At 41.8% G+C, this 13127-nt stretch overlaps 1 protein-coding gene across 6 annotated transcripts in view; it reads right to left on the bottom strand.

Annotated features, from left to right (window-relative positions):
• TRPS1 (transcriptional repressor GATA binding 1) overlaps nt 1–11303 on the bottom strand; it is a 213530-nt gene extending 202227 nt beyond the window's left edge. For 3 of the 6 annotated variants that reach the window (XM_054059249.1, XM_054059255.1, XM_054059254.1), the window contains exon 1: nt 11041–11303. The gene's annotated coding sequence lies outside the window, so the exon portion shown is untranslated. Of the gene's footprint in view, nt 1–6343; nt 6454–10516; nt 10621–11040 lie in introns of those variants that run through there. The other 3 variants (XM_054059252.1, XM_054059253.1, XM_054059250.1) reach the window with 2 other exon arrangements.
• Nucleotides 11304–13127: the final 1824 nt, after the last annotated feature.

Raw genomic sequence — 13127 nt, 5'->3', positions numbered from 1 at the left:
ACAAACACATATATATACATACATAAAAACCAACCAAACAACTTAGTTTTTTTCTGTTTGCATGATAATGCTCAAGAAAGTTGGTTAAAAATGCCCCTATTTTCAATTCAAATTCTTATTAATTTATTTGAACTATCTCATGTTGTAGTCAACAACATGAAACTAACAACTAATTGCAAAAAAATAAACCGCAAAGCAATAAAATCCATCACAGTTCAGACATGCTATATTGAGCAACAACAGAAGAACCAAGGGTTAACGTCAACCTAAGCAATCACACCACTGTGCCATTTATCCCATATTGTTAAAAATACTAACAATTGCTGAACAAAAAAAACAGGTGGCATAGAAAAGCATTTTATTTACTATGTTGAAACTTTTTGCAGTTTGGTTATATCAGAAGCATATTCTGTGGACGATGAAAGTCACTGCTTCCCATGGCCTGTCAAAAATACCCTGATGCCCATGGCATGGCACACAGCTTTATGAGAGCATTATAGCCTGCTTACATGGATATATACATAATACTGGAGCTTCAGTCGCTTCACTGCTATTTCTACGAGCCTTGAAGAGAGCAGTTGGTGAGGAACAAGAAGAAAGTGTGTCCGAGAAGCCAAGTGGGTAACAGCAGGGCTCAGAAGCAGGTGCATTACCTAAATCTATTTTTTGTTTTTACTCCCTTTCAGGAGGTGAATTGATTTCAAATCAAAAGGATCACTTTTAAAGGTGACAGACTGGACCATGGTCCCACTAAGAGCAGCTTTGAGGATATAATACCACCTGGCCATCCTGAACAGGGCAGCAAAAATGCACGGGTGGAGCCCTACAAAATATTGTTACTGTGTCCTGAGCCCTGGGAAACTGCTTTAAAGTAGCAAATTGTAAAGAAAGTTTAACATGGATCCTCATAAAAACCCACAGTTCCCTCTAAATAAGCTGCAACATAATTAAAATTTTTCCTACCATGAAATCTTACTCTAGATGAAGTTAGATAGAGTTCTGTCCCTTGCAAGTACAGGGGAGATTAGGGGCATAATCTGAGGAGTTTAATTAATCTTTGGTCACATCTAAATTTCGCCCGGGTTCCCAGGCAAAGCAGGTTAGATGCAGTTCCATAAAAATCATTCACCTAAAAATCTGACCAGCCCAAACGTTAACAAAAACGACAATTTATGCTAAACTTTGTTTTCTTGCTAGCAATCTTCATGTTTTAAACAACTGAAGGGCAGTGATGCAAAATGGATTTTTGCCTAGATTTGTAAACTTTTCCAGGAGTTGTAATATCCTGTGTTTGATGACATCACAAAACTAACCACAAGTAAAAGTTGGTTTTCAATTTGTTCTACTTCTCCCTCATTAGTCTCCGTGTCAGAAATAGAATAAGAATCCTCATTAAGTCACATTAAATTCTTTAAACTCATTAAAGGCTCAGAGCAAGAACAATACAAACACTGGTGTTTTTGTAAAAAAAATTACGCAACACAGATGGACTTCCATTTCCATGTATTTTTAGAATGTATATATGTGCATGTAGCAGCCAAAGAGAGACCAACAGGCATGAGGGAGAAATGGAGAGGCAGAGTAACACAGACAACAAGGCAGAGCATACCTTACATATGACAGAATGATACCTAGATAAAAGTGGATTATGCATGATCACTTCTGACCTGATATAGAAGAAGCACTTAATGTTTTGTATCCTGGATTGTGGCAGAGCTGGAGTCAGAGCCATACCCCACATTTCTTTTTAATTAACAATTCCTTGAGACTTTTTTCAGGGAGAAGACAATTTTGAGGGCCACATAGCCAGTAGCAACCAAGTGGCAATTAAACTTTTTGTCTATGGACTGTTTTGATAGCTGCTGCTGTAGCGTATCACGCTAACCAGCTGTGGTTGAAGATACATCTACTATTCATGCTGATGAACTTACACATAAGATACAGGTGTGTGCAGAATTTCAACAGTCTTGGAGAGTATCTTTGGGTGTGCAAAGGGTGGGTATTTGTTAGAAGATTTATTGTAGCTGAATGACTCAGATATATGTTGTTGATAACTTCTGATCTCACCCCCCCATAAGACTGGAAATACAAGCTCAATGACACAAAAGTATTTACATTCCTAAAGTATGCTCAAACAACTAATACAGGATTAATTTAATCCATTATATTATTTTTTTGTGACAGATGTAACATGCAAACAGGAGTGTGACGCTAAAGAAAACTACAGGTCTGAAGAACGTGGAAGGAGACTATAAGCATAAATTTCAGATGACTGTAGCAGGCCACAGACAGAAAGCAGTATACACAGTAGAAAGGAGATCTAAGTTACTGTTTCTTCCTTTCCTACCACTGTGACAGCTGAAACAAGATGTGGGATTTTTACTGACAGCCCTCAGATCTGAGCATCCAGAGCTGGGTGCCAGGGTGGTGTGGGCAGGCAGCCTCTGCTCAGGAGCTCTGCTCTCCCATTTCTCTAGCAGAATCAGATACTGTTTACCTGCGAGGCACATGGTAAGGTTAATCTATTTTCACAAGCTTTTGACTCAGGTATTTGGGGCAAGGTTTAATTTATTAATTGTATGTGTGTGTCCATATCTATGCATGCAGGAGGAGAAAGCTCAGCAACAGTTGGCATATATTGCATTTTTGGTTTGCACTCTGTAACTGTAGCTGGAGAGCATCTGATGAGTATATTTAATACACCTAAAAATAAGAATGCTAAATAGAAAAGCAAACTATGTTCAGGTTAGGAAACTGAAATTGGAGGTATCTTTCTTTCACTAAATGAATTCATGAAGCATCATTCATCTGCATAGTGAGTTTTGGATGATGTTCCACGTAACTTGCAGCATTTGCTTGAAGAGCGGCATGTGAGAAAGTTAAGAAGAGTCATACTTTGGAAACACCGAAAACCTTCTACCCCCAAAGAAAATTGCTTTATCCTAACTCATTTAACTTCCATTAAACATTAAACCACATCTTCACATAGGAATTTGAGGCAATACTTAACTTCAGTATCTACTTTAAACTGTTTTTAGATCAACTGAGAATCTGTTTTTAAAATAATCCCAGTAAAGTCACTGGGATATCCACAAGCAGTCTGCAAGGTATCTGTTTAGGCAGACTATGCTATCCTTTTTTTTTTTCCTTTTAGATTAACTACTAGCCAAAATTCTCCCCTGCTTTTTTTGTGAACCACCAAGCTGTATGTTTAATTTTTTAAGTTTTGGTATGTATTTTAGATTTGCAGACTTTGCAAAGTAGGTCAGGAATACCCAAAGGATACACATTTGAAGGCTACAGATAGCAGAACACACCATTTACGGCTTTGTATATACACATACATACACATTCTATATAATATAGATAGATAGATAGATTCGATGATTTAAACACATTACATCCATACTATGTGTTTCAAGAACATTCAGATATTTACACTGTTAGATCACCACTCATTTTAGACCTACACTAGTGCCAGCTGCCAAAAAAAAGTACACAAATCAAAATATGTTACCTTTGTTCAAACAATACTGCTGTTCATTATATAATAGAAAATGTCATGCTTAATCTTCCAGGAACCAAGAACTGGTACATTCTTGGATCAGAGGTTGCTTGAAATGGTTTGAGGCAAAACTGAAGCATACTGTTTAAGTAATTCTTGCTGAGAAACATAAGTGCATTGATGATTTTTACATCAACTTTTACGGATTTCTTTTTTTTTTTCCAGATATATTAGTAAACTAAAAATGCTGGCATATTTTCACTGCTGAGAGATGAGCACATCACTGCTTCTTCTATAACATTTTTACAACACAGAATTATATATTCCCTCCTGCACTGTCAGCCTCGCTAAATGCGCTGGTGGATCTGAAAAGGATGCCACAAAGAAGTAAAATGTACCTATAAAAATTACATGTTCGCTTTGAGAATATCTCAAAACTACATTTTTCCTTGGGAGTTCTCTGTCTTACACAAGAACCTGAGGGTTGTTGTGGGCACCAAGGTACAGGCTGTGACGTTCATTTTCCATTAGAGATGAAAAAATAGCCAAAAGCAGCATTCAAAAGTACGTCCAGAGCATGACACAGAGAAACACAGAAAAGTGACAGAAATGCATTAAATTCTTCAGAAATGGAACTTTTTAAACTCATACATTAATCTGAGAAAACGTTAAATAAAAATACCTACAGTTCACTTATTAAGGAAAATCTGCTTTACAGATTTTACGACTCACAGACTTCTTCAGATTTTAAGACTATAAAGGAAATAGTTTAGAATTTCATCTTTAACAACACAGATTATACAGTATTCATCAAGCAGACACAATCTTACTTACAGACAGACACAGACACACACAACTCTGCAGAGGCCAATCCTGCAGCCTTTACTGAATTCAAAAGTCCCCCTGATGTCAGTGAATATTTTTCAAGAATGAGAATTGCAGGATCAGGCCCAAAAAGTGCTTATGAAGATGAGATGTTACTTCAACAGATCGAATGTTAGATTAAACAGAAAGATTGAGGCAAGACAAGTCTGGGGTTTAAACCCTAGGGAGGATTGACATTTAAAGTGTTGCCACTGAATTATAGCTCTCCACACTGGGTGGGGTCACCTCCTACTGGGTGGAGTGTCTCCCCTAAAGGAAGGGAAAACTGGCACAAGCCAACTTGGTCTTTGAACGATTTCCCTACTTGCCAACTTATGAAGTCGTCCTGACGTCAACTTCGTCGAGAAAGTCTATTGCCTAACTCATGTCTTTTACCGTAGAAAGTTTGCTTGTATTCAAAACCCCAGCAGACACAGAGGGAAATTAAGGAAATAAGCCAGAAAACTCCAAACAGAATAAAGAAATTAGGAAAGAAAAGACAGTAGACTGGATTTTCTTAAGTACATATAATTAAAAAAAAATCCTTTTGTTGGGTTTTCTTGTTTCTACTATCTTAACACAAACAGACACAGATCACTAGAGACTATTACTGAACATATTTTAAAATCTGTTTTAGTTTTAAAATACAGGGTGGAGAGCACACAGATAGTGGCCATTCTTCGTGATATGATCTATCCTATCTTCTGCAATGGGCAATGAATATCTTCCCCATCAGAATCACTAACAGGTGTAAAACACACACACTAGGAAAATAATATTCACTGAACTGCCACCAAAGGTGTGTTTAATATCTTATTGCTCTCCCAATCAAAATAATTTGTTTCTCCAAAAGAAGGCTTTGGGTGCTGGGTGAGAGAGAAGAGGTGGGGAGAAAAGGGGGGAAAAATAAAAAATAAACAAAAGAGGATAAATCATCTTAAAGTGCCTATGGAGAAAAAATAAACATAAAAGTCAGAAAACAGTTTAAGTTACCGTAACCTGAAATGCACCAGCCATCACAAAGAGCAATTGGAGAAATCCAGCAGAGCTCAGCAGGAAAGATTTTTAATAACAGATTGAAAAACAAGAATAAAAATAACTGCATCAACAGGGCCTTTTTTCCTCAGGCCACAAGCCCGTTTTTACTTGAATTTAAAAAAAATGGCAGTTTGGCCACTAAAACCAATCCAGAACATTATTAAAAGTTAAAAGCTACCAATTACTTCTGTCTGTTCTTTTAAAGCAAAGTTTGGCATTACGTCAGTTGGTTTAAAGAAAACAAGAAAGAGAGAGAGAAAGAAGGAGAGAAAGTTTCCTGCTTGTATAAATTAAACCACCAGGGAAGGTGTCTAGCCACTTGTAAAGCATTTATTACAGGTTTTTAAAGAGCTAGTAACATTTTAAAAATTAAATATTTTAAAATAAATTGGGGCGGGGGGAAGGAAGTCAATCGATCTGAGCCTGGAAAGAAAGCAGACTTACAAGAAATTAGATACGCGTGAACTGCAGTTAATAAAGTAGAAATTACTATTAGGACTAAACTTTTCAGTTCAAAATAATACTATTTGCAAGGCAGAAATAATCCCACTGTAGCTGCTGTACCCGCATGCATCCCCTGCGAGCACAGAAAAGTTCCACCGAACTTTACGGGATGGAACCACCTGGGTTCTGTAGGAACATCCTACGACATGCCACTCATGGCCACTATGCAATTTAATGAAGAATTTTCTCTATATAGCTTTTCTAAATTCACATACAGAGATCCAAGAGTAATTTTCCTTAGTTAATGTGGCAGGACTGTTATAAAAGTCATCGATAGAAATAGTAACAATTTCTATTAAATTTTAGATGTATTTGCCACTGGTGCTGCTATTATTGAATTTTAAAAAAACACTTTAAAGGTACTAGAAAATACAAAACTGATAGCAGAGAACATGAATAAAACATAGATAGCTATTAAATAAGGTTTCTTACACACAGCAATGTCAGTTCGCCTAAATCACAGTCTTCTAAATCCCGTGATGCCAAACCAGAGACTCCTCTGACTCCAGACGACACATCAAGTGGAATGGCGTTCAGTTGTGCAACGCTTTTGGGGTGTGACAAAATGTCCACTGGGGACTTAAACCGAGAGCATGGTAGTTATCCTCCCATTGCTCCCTGTTTCATTTGAGCCTTGGTGTGCATGACAAGAAGTCAGAGTAATATGCCACCACTTCTCTCCCTGCCGCGCTCCTCTGCCCCAGCAGCGTTTCTTATGTTCTGGGCACGTATACAACTGGCTAAGGAGCTGCCTTCTGGAAGGCCCTTTATTGATTAGGTGCAAAACAACATCAAGAAGTGAATAATAAGCATAATCTGAAAAATGTAGTTGCGTGTCTTGCCCTTGTAAACATTTACTATTTAATAGTGTAATTGTACTTTAATCCTTCACATCATCTGATATAATTCATTATGTGTTTTTGTTTTAATTAGCAAACACATTATCCAAAAAAAGCAAAGCCCAGAGAGTCTGTATCTATCAAAAAGCTGAAGCAAAAATAGTCTTAAAGTAATCCAATATTCTCTCTTTGGATGCAGGCTTATCTTTTTAAAGTCAAAAGAGAACTTCTTTGGCACAGGGTAGGAAAAAGAACTGCATAATTCATAACAGTACCAAGAAAAAAAAAGTTCTTCTCCTTCGTCAGGAAGACTTGAAAGGGCACTTTTATTTATCTTCTGGACAGACAAAAATAGTAGAATCTAGACCAGATATGCTGTAATTAATGCATCCAAAGGTCAACAGGCAATGGTATTTATACAATAGATGGGTGCAGACCATGCTGGCTATAGTATTAATCACCAGTATTTGAAAATAGCATTGTTTTCTTTCTAAGTAAGAACTTCAGAAAGTTTCAGAAACAAAAAAGAAACTTTTTTCTTTTTTTTTTTTCCTCACACCTGTCTGCTCTCCTTTTTAACTACTTGCTCTTTAACTCGTGAGGTGTAATATTTGGGACAAAAGTGCCCGAGTTTACAGTCGCCCGGGACTGCCAAAAACAGACCCAGACTACTTCACTAGTTGTGTTGAGGAAACTAAATTAAGCAAGGGCAAACACCAACTGGAAAGTTGTCAGTTTACTGAATGAATGGCTTCATTTTACACACCAGTTAGAATCTCTTAATCAGAATATATTTCTGTTCAAGGCCAATACTTTTACTGCCGGGTGGCAGTTTGTTTCAACTGAAACTGTATTAAAAAATGTAATTTATTTCCACTTTACTTTCACCTAACAAAAAGGGCTGTCAGATTCCCAGCCTATCATGTTAAAAAATATTTAACCATAAACTTTCTCACAATGTTATATTTGGTGTTAGCCACAAACATTTATTAAAGTGATACTGCCAGTGTGGCTGAAGTTAAGATCTGAGAATGTTTCTATTAAGATTATTACATTAAAATATTGTCAAGAGTTTGTAAGAGACATAAATATTCATGCATATACAACCCCCCCCAAACTAAGAAGGAAAGTTCCACATAAAAAGAAAAATTTAAATACATACCCATAGTTGCCTGTTTGTAATTAAAATTTTGGGTTTTCCCTAAACATCTTTGCTAATTTTTTAACTCTTTCACACTGTAATGTAAAACAGTTTTGTTTCAAAGCAACTGCCTGATAAAGTGCTAAAAGAGGTAATTCGCATGAACAGAAAGTAATTAGTCATTGTTTGCACAATGCTTTGAAAATATAAAACCCTATGTGTCAACTAGCATTAAAATATAATATGATTGAAATGCAGAGATTTAACAAGCAACCATTGCATCTCACAGACACTCGAATCCACACATAGGAATTAGTACTACACTGTTATTAATGCACAATCACGACATGTGAATAATAATATTCAGCCAGAGTAGGCATCATAACACAGTATACTACAAAAGTTTGCTACAAATGATACACAACATATGACATAAAAATAATACTGCCAGGGGTTTGTAAAATAATACTGAATTTACTGGATCACCAATAAAAACATAACGCAACCTTCAAACTTATCGTATAAATTACGCTAAAAATGGATTAAAAATGTAAGAGGATAACCTGGTTGCACAGTAATTGTTTGATGCCCAAAGAAGTCTCAGATCTCTGAAGTTATAATTTACATTTTTTTCTTTATTAGCATTACTATGAAATAAAGAAAAAAATAAAGCCCCACTCTCACATGCAAAGATTGCTCAGTGTTATTTAGAATCTGTTTTAGAGGATCACAGGGAAAACATGTAAACTTAAAAGCTGATGCAACTTTGCACTCTACTTACTTTGTTGTGACTACGTATATGCAAAGATTCAAACTGAGGGAAGTTATGATATGTAACAAAAAAAAGCCATAATCAGACAGAAGATTGTGAACTGACTACACTTCTCATCAAATTTCTCTTGAAAGCGAAGCAGACTTCTGTTGTCACAGTCTGAGAATTAACTTGTATATACGCACTGATGCACTACTAAACTCTAGCGTTATTGATTCAATGTGGCAAACTTCAAGCAGGTACACATTTTTCAAGAGGAAAAGAAGAACAAGTCTCTTGCTTCCCCCTCTCCCCTGCATATAAAGGTTCAACTTGTTTGGTTCGACCACGTTATTACCAAACTTTCATTCAGTGGTTAAAAAAGAAAAAAAAAAGAAAATCTTTCAAAGTGTTGATATCATTTCCAGACAGTCTTGTCACCATCACAATTTACAGGAAATAGTTGATGTTCTCAAACAAACCCTGTATTTACTCATAGACTCAGAGTACTTAAAAAAAAATCCTCACTCTTTGGAGGACTTTTTTTAAATGTCACTCTGGTGGAATATCTGAGAGAGCTGTCTAACCTAACACACATACTGTGAACATGAGGCAAACATAAATTGCAGTTCAGAATACTACTGTAACTTTTATTCTCATTTTGTCCACGTCAGGAACTGGCTCTTACCACTACTTTCCTTTGCTGCCCCTTGCATTTTTAACTCTGGCAATCTTTTCTAAACGTTCAACTTTTCCTAAAACCAACAGGAAAGTAACATGATGCCATGAACATCCATAGGAGTCAATTGCACAGCTGAAAAAGACTGCCCGAATGGCAAAGAAGTTTGATGGTTGCTTGAGAGCCTTACTGAATTCGGTTAAATAAAACCTGAAGCGTATTGAATTATTGCTTGTTTCAATCAACATTCAAAATGCACTCCGTGCTGTAAAAACAGTCAGTGGAGCATGGTCCGCATAACACTTTACACTCTTTTTACTAGAAACTCTTTTCCCCTCAGAGAGGATCTGTCTCCCTGGTCCCCCAAGCGTGCTGAGGTGCCCCTGGCTCCAGCCCTGCCAGGCAAGGTACTGGCACCGGCGGAGGAAGGAGTGACGGAGAGGAGACATCTCTCCACTTCAACCCATCCCTTATCCCCACGGCTCACTCAGTGCACTTGAGAAGTTTGCTATTTGCAGACTGAAAACACAACCGATTGTGGGGAGAGAGGAAGAGAAAAAAAAAAAAAAGACATAAAGGAGGCTAGCGGGCCCCACTAGAAACCGCGTAGGAGTGCCGGGATGTCTGAGCGCCTTGATTTGCAGCAGGGAGGCAGATAAACAAAGCCCACGAAATGTCAAGCCCCCTTGGGGAGCCGCTGGCGGCCCCGCTCCCCCGGCATCCCCGCAACCCTCCGTCCCCGCTCCATTCATTCCTCCCTCCCGAAAAGCAAACACGCGGATAACCCGAGCGAGGAGCAGCACCTCGCCGGCAGCCCCAGAGGACGAGAGAAGTTAGAGGGGCTCGGGGGGAGAAGCGAAACGCTCCACAAAGTTGTACCGGGCAGGGGAGAGCGGAGCGTGGGGACGCAGCGCCGACAGCAGAGCTTCGCCTTTAAGAGGGGAAAGTTTTACGTCTCTGCGCGCTCTGATTTCAAAAAAAAAAAAAAAAAAAAAAAAAAAAGAAAACAAAACAAAAAGGAAAAAATATCACCACACCGTGTCTCCTTTTGCCCCGGTGTGACCGGGAGGGACTCGGAGCCCCCCTCCCGGCGCAGCTCGGCTCCGCACCCGGGGTGGCAAGGAGAAGGACAAGGGGAAAGGGAAAAAAGAAAAAAAATAATAAAGAAATAAAAAAAACTTTTCCCCAAACTTACTACTCTTCATGATGGTGCCTCCGCGCCCCGCTTGTCATGATCCCCATTAAAACTTCCAGCAGCGGCAGGAGCGTCAGGAGCGCGCGGCTGCAGCTCCGCGGATGCGAACCCTCCGTGCTCGTCCCCGGCTCCCCCCCCGCCTCCCCTCCCCCCGGAGCGCCCCGCGGCCGCGGACCCGCCGCAGATAAGGCGGGGAGGGCAGAGCCGCCCCAGCCCCCTGCCCGCCGCTGAACTTGACCCTCCCGACTCCGGCGCGGCTGCCGCCGTTTTCAAGTCGCCACTTTGCAGCCATCACACATGGCTTTGACCCACCGGCGGGGGGGGAGGGGGCGCGGGGGGGGATGCACCAAGAAACACCCTGTGCAATCCAACCCCCCCTCCTCCCCCCGCGATGACGCCCCCACCCCCTCGCTTTCCTTGCTTTATTATTTTGGGGGGTTGCATTTTTGGGGAGGGGGGTGTCCCCCCGCCCCCCCTCCCCCCCCCCGCCGAGCCCCCGGCGCCCGCGCCCCCCCGCGCTTTACCTGTTGATTAACCGCCAGCGGCAGCCCCGGCAGCCTGGAAGATGGTGGAGTCGCGGCGTGAGCCATGAACCGTCTCCTGCCGCCGGCGGAGTTGGCCGCGGATTATGTGGCCGGGGAGGGGTTCGGGGGGGCTGCGTGGGGCCGCGGCTGCCCCTCGGCCCCGCTCGGCGCGGAGGGGGCGGCGGGGCGCGGAGCTCGGGCCGGGGCACGGCGCGGCGGCCCCGCCGGTGGCGAGGCGGCGGCCTGGGGAGCGGCGGGGCGGCCGGCGCGTTATCAGGACTGTTATCGCTTGTCAGGACCTCCGTCTCCCCGCATTACGTCAGTTTCAAGACACCAACACTATTAATATCAAAGGAGCCTTCGCGGAGGAAAGCGCCACCCCAGACGGAGCGCCCTTAAAGAGACAGCGCAGGCGGCCCGGGCCGCGCCGCCCCCCGCCGCCCGCCTCCGCCCGCCGCGACGCGACGAGGCCTCCGCCGCCTCCCGCCGCCGCGGCCGGGGCAGGGGCGCCCCGCAGGCCGAGCCGCTGCGCCGGCACCGGGGACCGAGAACCCGCGGGGGCAGCGGGGGCATCAAAGGCGTGACCCGCGCCGCGATAGGTGCCTCCCTCCCTCGGGAGAGCCGAGCGCTGCGGGGGAAACGCGGCTCTAGTGGAACCTCGCCTCCCCTCCCCGTATCCCTGCGGGTGTTGGGGCGGAGGGACAGACGCTTCCCAGGTCTGGGGATGGATATTCCCGGGTTCGGGATGGATATCCCCAGGTTTGGGGATGGATCTCCCCAGGTTCGGGATGGATCTCCCCAGGTTTGGGATGGATCTCCCCAGGTTTGGGATGGATCTCCCCAGGTTTGGGGATGGATCTCCCCAAGTTTGGGGATGGATACCCCTGTGACCGCCCGCCTGCTCCTTGATACCGATTGCGAGTTGGTAGCAAGATGCTCCGCGAAAACCCTTTAAAACTTTTTTCCTGCCCGCGCAGAACCTTTTCAATTTGAAATACTCTTGATTTCTTCCACGCTACAAATTGCCAGAAGTCCGTATGTCGATGTAAAAAACACTCTCTGAGGAGCAGCAGTACATAAAAGGTTCCTGTGAAAGGGCTTTAAAGTCCCAAATATAGTAGGCGTTAAAAACTATGTAAACATTTGTTGGGCATTTGGACACAATTTTTCTGCAGTTAGGTGACTTTATATGGCGTGTTTTTCCTCCCGTGCAAGTCGTTTCAAACTGATTTCATATTGGAATAGATGCATTCTGGTTTCTTGCAACTACTAACGCATTAATCGAGGGAGAAGCTGGAAAAGAGTTAAATCGATACAGTGCGAGAGATGAAACTGCTTCCCCCCAAATGTTGGAAATGACATAACTTTTTCCTTACTATTTTATTCTCAAATACGTGGTGAAATGCAAAGCGTAAAATCTTCAGAGATACATGCTGACGCAAATGAAACCCTACTGTAAAACGTATGGTGTTCACAGCCCTCTCTCCAAACTTAAACGTTCTTCGTATATGTTTAGTATAATCCGCTGGCAGATTTGTAAAGTAATTGCTCATGTAAATCACCCAGTAACACATTTCCCCCTTAAGTTCTCTTCTAGGATTGTCTGATAAAGCACTTTATAAATAGAAAAGCAATAATTCACGTACAAGAGGTGAACTTGTCATTTTGAAAATGGAAGGTAAAATATAGTCACGCGATGAGGCGCACAGTAGGATCCTCGAGACAGGGAGAGCAAAACTGACAGATTATGTGTGGGACTGACTCCATACCCATCAGGAGAAAATCAGTTCAAAGCGGTGGAGAGGTTTATGTATGGAATGCGAAGGAAAGTAATATCAGAATTTAATGTTTGTTACAAAGTCTGCCTCAATACTTTAGTACTGGGGCCATGCTCAGTAGCACCTCACTAATATGGACACAGACAACCTTTCCTAGCTTTGTAAACCTTTATGAACTCGTAAACCTTTATTTACTTTTACTTAAGCTACAATTGCCACATCTGAATCACAGTGGAAGAGGCAAACTACTTTCACAAATATCAGTGAATGCAGAATTCTGGAAAGCAAGTATCTTTGTCCCATTTGCAC

This window comes from Cuculus canorus, chromosome 2, assembly GCF_017976375.1.
Source record: "Cuculus canorus isolate bCucCan1 chromosome 2, bCucCan1.pri, whole genome shotgun sequence".
In the NCBI taxonomy this organism is placed as follows: domain Eukaryota; kingdom Metazoa; phylum Chordata; class Aves; order Cuculiformes; family Cuculidae; genus Cuculus; species Cuculus canorus.
This window is presented reverse-complemented; position numbering and strand designations above follow the sequence as displayed.